Here is an 8,890-nt window from a genome sequence, read left to right as displayed (position 1 = left end):
CAATTGTTCACGTTCATTCAGGACTCCTGGGGAGATAGATACAATTATTCACTAAACTCTAGAAAAGAGGCAATTCCTGCTTCCTCATTCCTGAGGATGGGGGTTCTATCTTTCCTTCTCCTCCTCTTTTCTCCTCTCTCTTTTCTCCTTCCCCAATGCAGAGAGAATTCAGACCTCAGAAGGTAAGCTGTCCTTAACTAAGGCTTTATTGTCGTGTTAAACATCAGAATCATGGTTGCCTCATATTAATGTAAGAATGAAAAGGCAACCCCACTCAGCTATTTATTTTATTTTTTTCTAAATAGGGGAAGGAGCTAGTTTGCTAACTAAATAAGTGTTACCAGAATTCAAATAGGTGATAATTGCAAAAGAAAGTCTAAATGGGTTTTTATTTTGCATTGAAGAGTGAAAAAGTCATTGGTGTTGAGAATCATGAGGATTCTAACTCTTTGTCTTCTAGGATGCAGAGGAATATTTTGGATTCTTGAAAGTCTGACCCAAACTAGCATTTGCATTCACTCATGATAGAGCTAAGCCAGCTCAGTAAACCCTCCTCATGCTTGTACTCATAGACATTCTGCACTTACACCTCTTACACAGAGAATGCAATGGCTGTACCACCTAAGACATCTGCTTATGTGATGGGCAAGAACAGATAGGAGGTGGGTGTTACCTCTGTAGTGTCCTAACCCCAACCTTACATCATCAACCATGTCACTTAGACTCGTCATCTTCAATGCAATAAAGCTGACCTTCACTGGGTTCCACCTAGACAGATCTATGGCAGCCCCCTAGTCCCTTGAGCAGGATATCTACTCCCTGCTGGTGAGACAGAGTATAAACTGGATGCAGGCGCACCCTGAGGATGATGAAAATTAAGTACAGTGATAACATAAGAGAACGCTAGGGACTGATACATTCGGTAACCTCCTGTAATGAAGACCTCCATCATGGGAACAATGGTGATAAATGTTTTTGTTCTGTAATATGGGAACACTGGATCTAGTTTCTAAATCTGGATGACAATGGTCCTTCTAAAGTCTAACCTAATATTTAATAATTTCTCTAACCTAATGTTAGCTAGTGCTTCTGAGTGTTTACTATGTGTTAGGCTCTGTCCTTATACTAATCTATCTCATCCATCCATCCATCCATCCATCTATCCATCCATCTATTATCTATCTACCGTCTATTCATCTTCTGCCTTTCTATTCATCCTAAAGATTGTACTCAAGTCCTAATACAATCTAGACAACTACTTTATCCTCACCCACTGATTTACATTAATACAGCAACTTAACTGATTCTTTTTTTTTTCAAGACAGGGTTTCTTTGTGTAGTTTTGGTGCCTGTCCTGGATCTTGCTCTGTAGACAAGGCTGGCCTCGATCTGCCTGGCTCTGCCTGGCTCTGCCTCCTGAGTGCTAAGATTAAAGGCGTGTTCCACCACTGCCCAGGAACTTCACTGATTCTTAGAACAAATTTGATAATAGAAAAAAAAAAAAAAGATAGCATCAAACCTACTTTACAGGTGAGGAAACTGAGCCATAAAAAGGATTGTGTGACTTCTTGGAATTAATTAGCACAATTAAAACAAAGCCATAGCTCTTTCATCATGCTGCTAGGCATTTCTTCCTCTAAATATGACATGTTACTATTTCATTGTGAATCACAGAATAATAGAGGACAAAGAAACACAAAGTTTGTAAGAAGACTTTCTCAAATGGCTTAAACAACAATAACAGATTCTCAGTTCTGTTTTCTACATTTAAAGCAGATTTTTGGAAACTTAGACTTATTAGGGGAAACAGAGTCACTCAGGAGTTAATTCCCATTGGCATTTTATTTAATTTTTGGTGGGGCAATTGCTTTTTTTTTTCCTCTGCAGTAGGAAAACATCGCTGTTGTAAGTGGAGGTCGCAAATGTGAACAGACTCTTAAATGAAAATCGTATGGGGTACTTAGCATTCTGAGAAATATTTGAGTCATTATGTTGCAGTTCTAAAATTGAATCAATGCTATATTTAATATGGCACAACAGGCCATGAATTATTGCACATTAATTCATACCCAGTGTGTTGCTAGGCACATGGCTCAAAGCTGAGTGCAGTCAATGCAACTAAACATGAATACACCATAATTCACACACAGGAGGGTCCCACTGTAATTATAAAAGGCTATTATAAAAGGTTATTTAAAATATCTAGCTATGTTAAGTTTTAAATCTATACAATTTGTGATACAAGGTATTGTCATATACCTTCTCCTTGGCCCCACAGCCTCAAGATTTGCATGTTAAATCCTAGGTCATTAGTTTCTCATCAGTAGACTTTGTAAGGCTAGAAATGTTAGCCTTTGGTTTTCAGTTTTCATTTGAGAGGGAAAAAAAATCAGAACTTCCTCTTATGCAAGGAGTGTCATGCCGAGCTGAGCAGAGCAACATTTCTAATGAGAGGATAAGGGCTAAAAATTCTCCTGCAGCCTTCCTGGAGACAGAATGCAGCCAAGCTGGAGCACGGAGCTGGGTGCCCCTTCCTCCCCAGGCGGATGCTAATGGACGCACAAGGAGGAAGGCACAGAGTCTCGATGCTGGTATATAGATGGGGGATGTGGGTGAAGGAGACTTAATGAAAGGAACGCCTTGATCTGCTCTGTGCTCACACTGAAAACTATGACTTTTTGGTAGAAAGATTTGCATAGTGTTGGTAATTGTCGATGAGGTATTTTCAGGAAAATCTAACGTATTGTGAAAATGTTTGCAGAGTGTTTCCTTCAAACTGCCTGGGTACAGCTTCTAGAGTCCTGGAGTAGAAGGGAAGTGGGCAGGACTCCTGAGCAAAGAGATCATGGTCCTTCTGGTCACCCACTCTCTGGCTCATGCCTGAACACGATGCTAAATGAGCATGGTGCCCCCTGTGCAGTAAAACTTCATTTTTACATAACATTTAAAATAATGAAATATTCAAATAGGAAAAATGGCTGACTGGTTCTTAGGAGATGTTTACACTTATTGGTGCTTGTGTAGCTGACTATTGTAAAATGGATAAAAGAAGGGAAACGGACATTTTCTCTCATTGCTCACCAGTATTTCTTCTTTTACTAAGTTTATAAAAACAATATTACCTCTGTTTTCCCAAAAGTCTATTTTGTACTTATCTTACTACATTGTGGTTGAATGATCTATATTAATAAAGCATATTGTAAATTTTACAATGATATCAGCATAATAGCTAGGCTTAAATACTATTAAAAGCAGAATAAGAAAGGATTTTGCTAAAATTAATGGACTGAATCTAATTTACATTTCTATTACCAAGGCTAATTGTAAGAGCTCCCACCTTGATTAGAATCTTTAGTAAACAAAAATATGCTCAGATTTTATGAGTGTTTGAATTTCTGATGTATTACAGGAAATTAGACTTGACCAAGCCATTCGTCTGTTCAAATCAAGCGTGGAAAATTGAACTTTATTGAACAGGTACAAATTAAAGAATATGGTCCTAGGTGTGCACACATAAATGATATTTTAATTACAGATACTGGATTTAAATATCATTCACACTAAAATGCATTAAAACTGGTCAAGATCTCTCAGTAATCTACAAATGAAACACACATTTACACTGCTGTTTTTGTTTTTTACCTGGAAGACAGGCTCTCAAGACTTCTGCAACACACACCAGTCTCCTGGAGAACTTGTCCGAATATGGCTGCTAGGCCCCATTCCTAGACTTTCTGCTGCAGTGGATACAGGTGGAGGCCAGAGCTGGAAACTACCGACTACCCCACTGACAACGATGCTGTTGGTCAGGGTCTCACTTTCAAAAGCAGTGAGGGACTGAGGGACTGCCCCCGCCCCCTCCTGCCACTAGCACTCAAGTTGGTATTTGTTGAGCCCAGCAGTGACAGATTTGGGGTTGATTTATTTTTTTGACTAATAAGGCAAGTGTATAGGTCTAGATCAAAAGAAGAATAGCCAATAAAGAACTCCTTCTGAGTTTCTGCCCTCGTGGGCTCTAACAGTGCAAAGGTTTCCATCCCAGCTTGGATGTAGGCAGTTCCTCATATGTGAAGAATTGTTTCTTTTGAGTGTCTCGCAGGAGGTAGAATATCCTCCTGTGTGTGCAGGGAATTAACTCTATGTGTCTGAGCTGAGGTACCAACTAAACTCTTATTATCGCCTACTTGTAAGAAAACATTTGTCCCTAGTAAATCATAGTTAAAATTTGTGAAGGAACTTTACATCTCCAAAGAGCTTTTACATATATTATCTCATTTAATCCTACACAATATTCCTATAAAATCTTCAATACTATATATATATATATATATATATATATATATATATATATATATATATAATGTTTTTTGAGACAGGATTCCTCTGTGTAGTTTTGGTGCCTGTCCTGGATCTTGCTCTGTAGACAAGGCTGGCCTCGAACTCACAGAGATCCTCCTGGCTCTGCCTCCGGAGTGCTGGGATTAAAGGCATACGCCACTACCACTCGGCTCATTACAATAATTTTAAAGGTATGTTCTTGCTAAGTCATATAATTAGTATATAGTTGAGTTAGAGGCTAAGGCTCTTGGGATCCTTTTTTATGTTTGTTATTTTTAATTATACATACACACAAACACACACATATGGCCAGGTAGGTGCATGTGTGTGCAAATGTTCTCAGAGGTTAGAGGCATCAGATCCCTCTGGAGCTGGAAGTATAGACAGATGTGCATGGCCAGATGTGAATGCTGGGGATTGAACTCTGGTTCTTTGATAGAGCAGTGCTTGTCAGAGAGATGCTCAGCCATCGACTCTTTTTTTTTTTTTATTTTTTTATTTTATTTTTTTTTTTCGAGACAGGGTTTCTCTGTGTAGCTTTGCGCCTTTCCTGGAACTCGCTTTGGAGACCAGGCTGGCCTCGAACTCACAGAGATCCGCGTGGCTCTGCCTCCCGAGTGCTGGGATTAAAGGCGTGCGCCGCCGCCGCCGCCGCCGCCGCCGCCGCCGCCGCCGCCGCCGCCGCCGCCGCCGCCGCCGCCGCCGCCGCCGCCGCCGCCGCCGCCGCCGCCACCACCACCACCACCACCACCCGGCGCCATCGACTCTTGAATTTGTGTTCTTTCTTTTTGCTCAGCGTGAGACAAATAGGACATCTGACTCTTTCTTGACACTCCAACCACTGGCCCCAAGTAGTCGTTGACCCATCTTCTCCGAATTTCCCGGGCTGAAGAACTGGGACTTGGATTTAAAATCTTACCTGATCCCTTTGTCTCAATGTTTGACACTTTCTTGCTTCACTCTTTCCGGGTTTAACCTCTGACTTGCTGAGGTGATTTTTACTTCTGACCTGCAACTGAAGTTCCCTTACACCGCACAGGGCACATGGGACGGTCTCAGGCATCAGGCCATCTTGGTTCCTGAGTCAGAAAATCCCATCCCTTGAATACATTTATTCCTTGGATTTAAGTCCAAGATACAGTGGTAAAGAAAGCTGACTATGGTCTTATCTTAAAAAGCAAATCAGCTCATAGTTAACAACAGAAGCTTCTTCACGTCGATGCCAAAACCCAACTCTTACTCAGGGGGACCATCTTGGTTTCACGGTTCACAGGTCCTTTTGGATATTAGTCAATAAAATGTGGAGCAATATTAGGTTCTGGATCTTCGTGCCAGTCTGAGTATAGGTTCCTGGCCTTAGGGAGGCCCTTAGTATTTGCTCTAGGCTCTGTTTTCCCCTCTTCACTCTTTTGGTTATGTAAAACTGATTTAATCTTCAGTTGTCCAAAGTGCCAGCTTTACAAATGCAGGAACAGAAGAAAAATGATGCACCCAGTGGCCTCAATTATCACAGATATCAGTACATACCATTAGGAGGAGGAAGAATACATGGCGTGTCTGTCTGACTAAAGAAATGCCAGTGATGAAGGCAAAGTGGAGCCACCAGAAACAAGAGGGCTGAAGTCACCTTCAGGCCCATGGAGAGTTAATATTAGCCCTCTTCACACATGAAAAATAATAATTAACACTGCTTGTCAATTAATGCCAACTTAAAGAAAGGCCCTACACTTAGATTAAGTGAGGAGCATGGGTTGCTTGAAAACAGCAAGAAAGGAGGAGGGAGAGGGGTATAAAATAATGGAAGAGATAAGGTGGGAAAGGGGAATAATTAAACACACATGTACTTGCACAGAGTTGGGGCACTCATATTTCTAATTAGAATTTCAATGCAGGAGCCCAATTTAACCTCAGGGAGTCTTTATATTCATGTCACTGGTGTACACAGCAATCAATCCAACTCTGGCATCTCTCTTGCAAGTTGGATTTTCCTATTACATTAGTGGAACCCCAGTCTCTGTATCTTTAATGGATATTTTCTTTATAGAGCTTTAGTAAGTGTTTTGTCTTCTAGAAAATTCTATTCTGAGAGGAACAATAGCCACTTAGATACTGGAATTCAAAAGAGTCAGTGGCTTTCTGACATTAACCCATTTCTTCCTTCACAAAGGCAGTCACGGTGCATTTGGAATCACTGTCTATCAGTCCACTTGACTGAACTTGGAGGAGTAGTCGTCGCATATTCAACCAAACAGCAGTGGATGGTAGACAAGAGAATCCAGAATCATCTACCTCTTGTGGCTGGACAGTCAGCAACTAAAAAACCCTATCTTCATCCCTGATATTCAGCTTTTCCAAAATCTTTGAAATGGAATTTTGACCGGTTTTCCTTTCTATTATCTCCAGAAGATTCATAGCTAACTAATAACTTCTGTGTCTGGAATATATAGAACCACTGCCTAACACACTCTGTAACTAAAGAGGTAGGTGTTCTAGTAATCTACCTTCCCATATAAGAAGCAGACCAGAAATGCTCAATATTTTGCTCCCAAACTAATGCTTAGTAGGAAACAATTTTAACTTATACCATAAAACATAGAACTCTGCATACTAAGTCCTCTCAGAGGGGAGTTTGTGAAGTTCACACTCTTACTTTTTAGATAAGCCCTTCATTCACTTAACAATCCTATATTATTTGGGGGGCTGAAGAGCATAGAGACTATTACACAGCATTCAATGTGAATACCAGAATGCCATTCATTTTGGAGGGGACTTAGATCATGGGCATCCTTGAGATATCCTCATCCATCTACTGGGAATGGGAAACCTTCCAAAGAATTGGGCCCCGTGCTTCAGGAGCTGAGGGAACACTGAGTAGGTAAACGTAGGAATCCCACCTTGGAACCTGAAAAAACTCAAGTCTTGTGCACTAATCAAGGTTTTCTTCTATAAACAGAACAGATACATGTAATTTCTTATGGGAACTGGATCAGCTAATTATGGAATCCAAGAAGAACAGAAACGTTGTATGTACAAGCTGGAGAACCAGAAGTCTGAGGCCCAGGAACAGTACTTGATGTAGAGGTGGTACTCTTAGTCTTCAGAACCAGAGTCAGGAACTTTTTATGTCTAAGGGCAGCAGAAAATAGATGTTCCAGCTCAAAGAGGTGGGGGTGGGGAATGAATTTGCTTTTTTTTTGAGCTGGAGGTGGGGAATGAATTTGCTTTTCTTCCTTTTTTTTTTTTTTTTTTTTTCTGTTCTGTTTCACAACTTGGTGAGGGCAGATCTTCCCTTGTTCTAATGATTTGGATTCATAGTCTTGATCTGATAGTCTTTCTTAAGTGCAAAACAAAGAAGAAAAATGGTTCACTCTCACAAAGAGAGAGAACATACTGTTTCCAATAAAGAATAAACACCAAACTGGAAGAACCAGCTCTAAGCACCAGAGGCTAGAATACAACAGAGAGTATCTCAAGACTACTAACAAAAATAAGATGCTTCAACAAAACTACCCTCAGCCAAGATTGTGCACTTTTATTTGAATATAAGTTGGCTGCGGGTGCATGGTCTTACAGTCTCAGCCTTTGGGAGTCTGAGGCCAGAGAATCTTGAGCTGAAAGCCAGCAGAGAATATATTATCTTTAAAACACATCTAGGGGAAAAGCCTCAAGAAAACTTTTATATCAAATGAGGAAAGACTATGAATTATGGAATTGTGTTTCTATGTGTGTGAATGTGATAACGTGTGTGATAATGAGTGTGTTTGTGTGTGCATGTGACTGTATATGTGTGTGTATGAATAGACAATGATAGGATGAAGGGATACAAGTTATGTAAGTGCTAAGGATTCTTGAAATAGAACTAATGCGAAATTGGGGATGTGGGTGCAGCAGGTGGGGTGCAGAAAAGAGGAAGTAATGCATTGTGATGAACAGGGACTTGGTCGAGTCAGAGTGAATCCTGTTTATGATTTTGATAATTTGTTCCTCACAGTTTTTTTGCATTTATTTAAAAATACTGCATTAAAGTAGCTTTTATTTTGATTATGGAGTTAGTTGGTTATTTCTGTTCAATTTTGTTCCAAACAAACACTCAATTGCCTGTCCTTATTCTCAACTGGTGTAGCAAATAAGAAAGCAGGAGAGCAGAAAACAGGAGTCACAGGCCAAGAAGGAAGAGGCTTCTGAGGAAGGTAGCACCTTAGGGGCGCCTGCCTCACCAGAGCAGTCATCCAGGGTAGGCAGGGAGGGGAGGTCTGAATTTGAGGTTGGGTGAGAAACCACAGATGTTGATAACAATTAAGCAAAATACTGTTTCAGAAACAAGAAAGTCAGTTGTTAAAAATTCCTGCAAGTCCCCCCTCCCCCCAACCACTAGGAAAATTTCCTACCAAGAAACCTCACACGGAGCTGGGGCCTCACCCAAAGCAGACAGCTCTCTACTTATCTCGGGCTGCTGAAGCAGCTTGGAGAAGAAAATGGCCTTTAAAAAGAGCTGTCTAAGAAGTCCATGCCTCCGTAGATGTCTCAGAGCCAGAAAAACAACGCAGCCTTT

General features: G+C 40.7%; 1 long non-coding RNA gene across 3 annotated transcripts; it reads left to right on the top strand.

Annotated features, from left to right (window-relative positions):
• Positions 1-2,187: 2,187 nt before the first annotated feature.
• On the top strand, positions 2,188-7,526 carry LOC128110472 (uncharacterized). 3 transcript variants are annotated; one of them, XR_008218218.1, is made up of 4 exons: positions 2,188-2,591; positions 3,410-3,805; positions 6,506-6,818; positions 7,292-7,526. It is a non-coding gene; the product is annotated as an uncharacterized LOC128110472 (long non-coding RNA). The 3 variants fall into 3 exon arrangements; XR_008218219.1 differs by having other exon boundaries at positions 2,250-3,477; positions 3,650-3,805; XR_008218217.1 differs by having other exon boundaries at positions 2,260-3,805.
• The last annotated feature ends 1,364 nt before the right edge of the window (positions 7,527-8,890 follow it).

Source organism: Peromyscus californicus, unplaced genomic scaffold, assembly GCF_007827085.1.
Source record: "Peromyscus californicus insignis strain IS unplaced genomic scaffold, ASM782708v3 Scaffold_15__1_contigs__length_86483966, whole genome shotgun sequence".
Taxonomy (NCBI): Eukaryota; Metazoa; Chordata; class Mammalia; order Rodentia; family Cricetidae; genus Peromyscus; species Peromyscus californicus.
The sequence above is the reverse complement of the archived record's forward strand: the minus strand, read 5'-3'. Positions and strand labels throughout refer to the sequence as shown.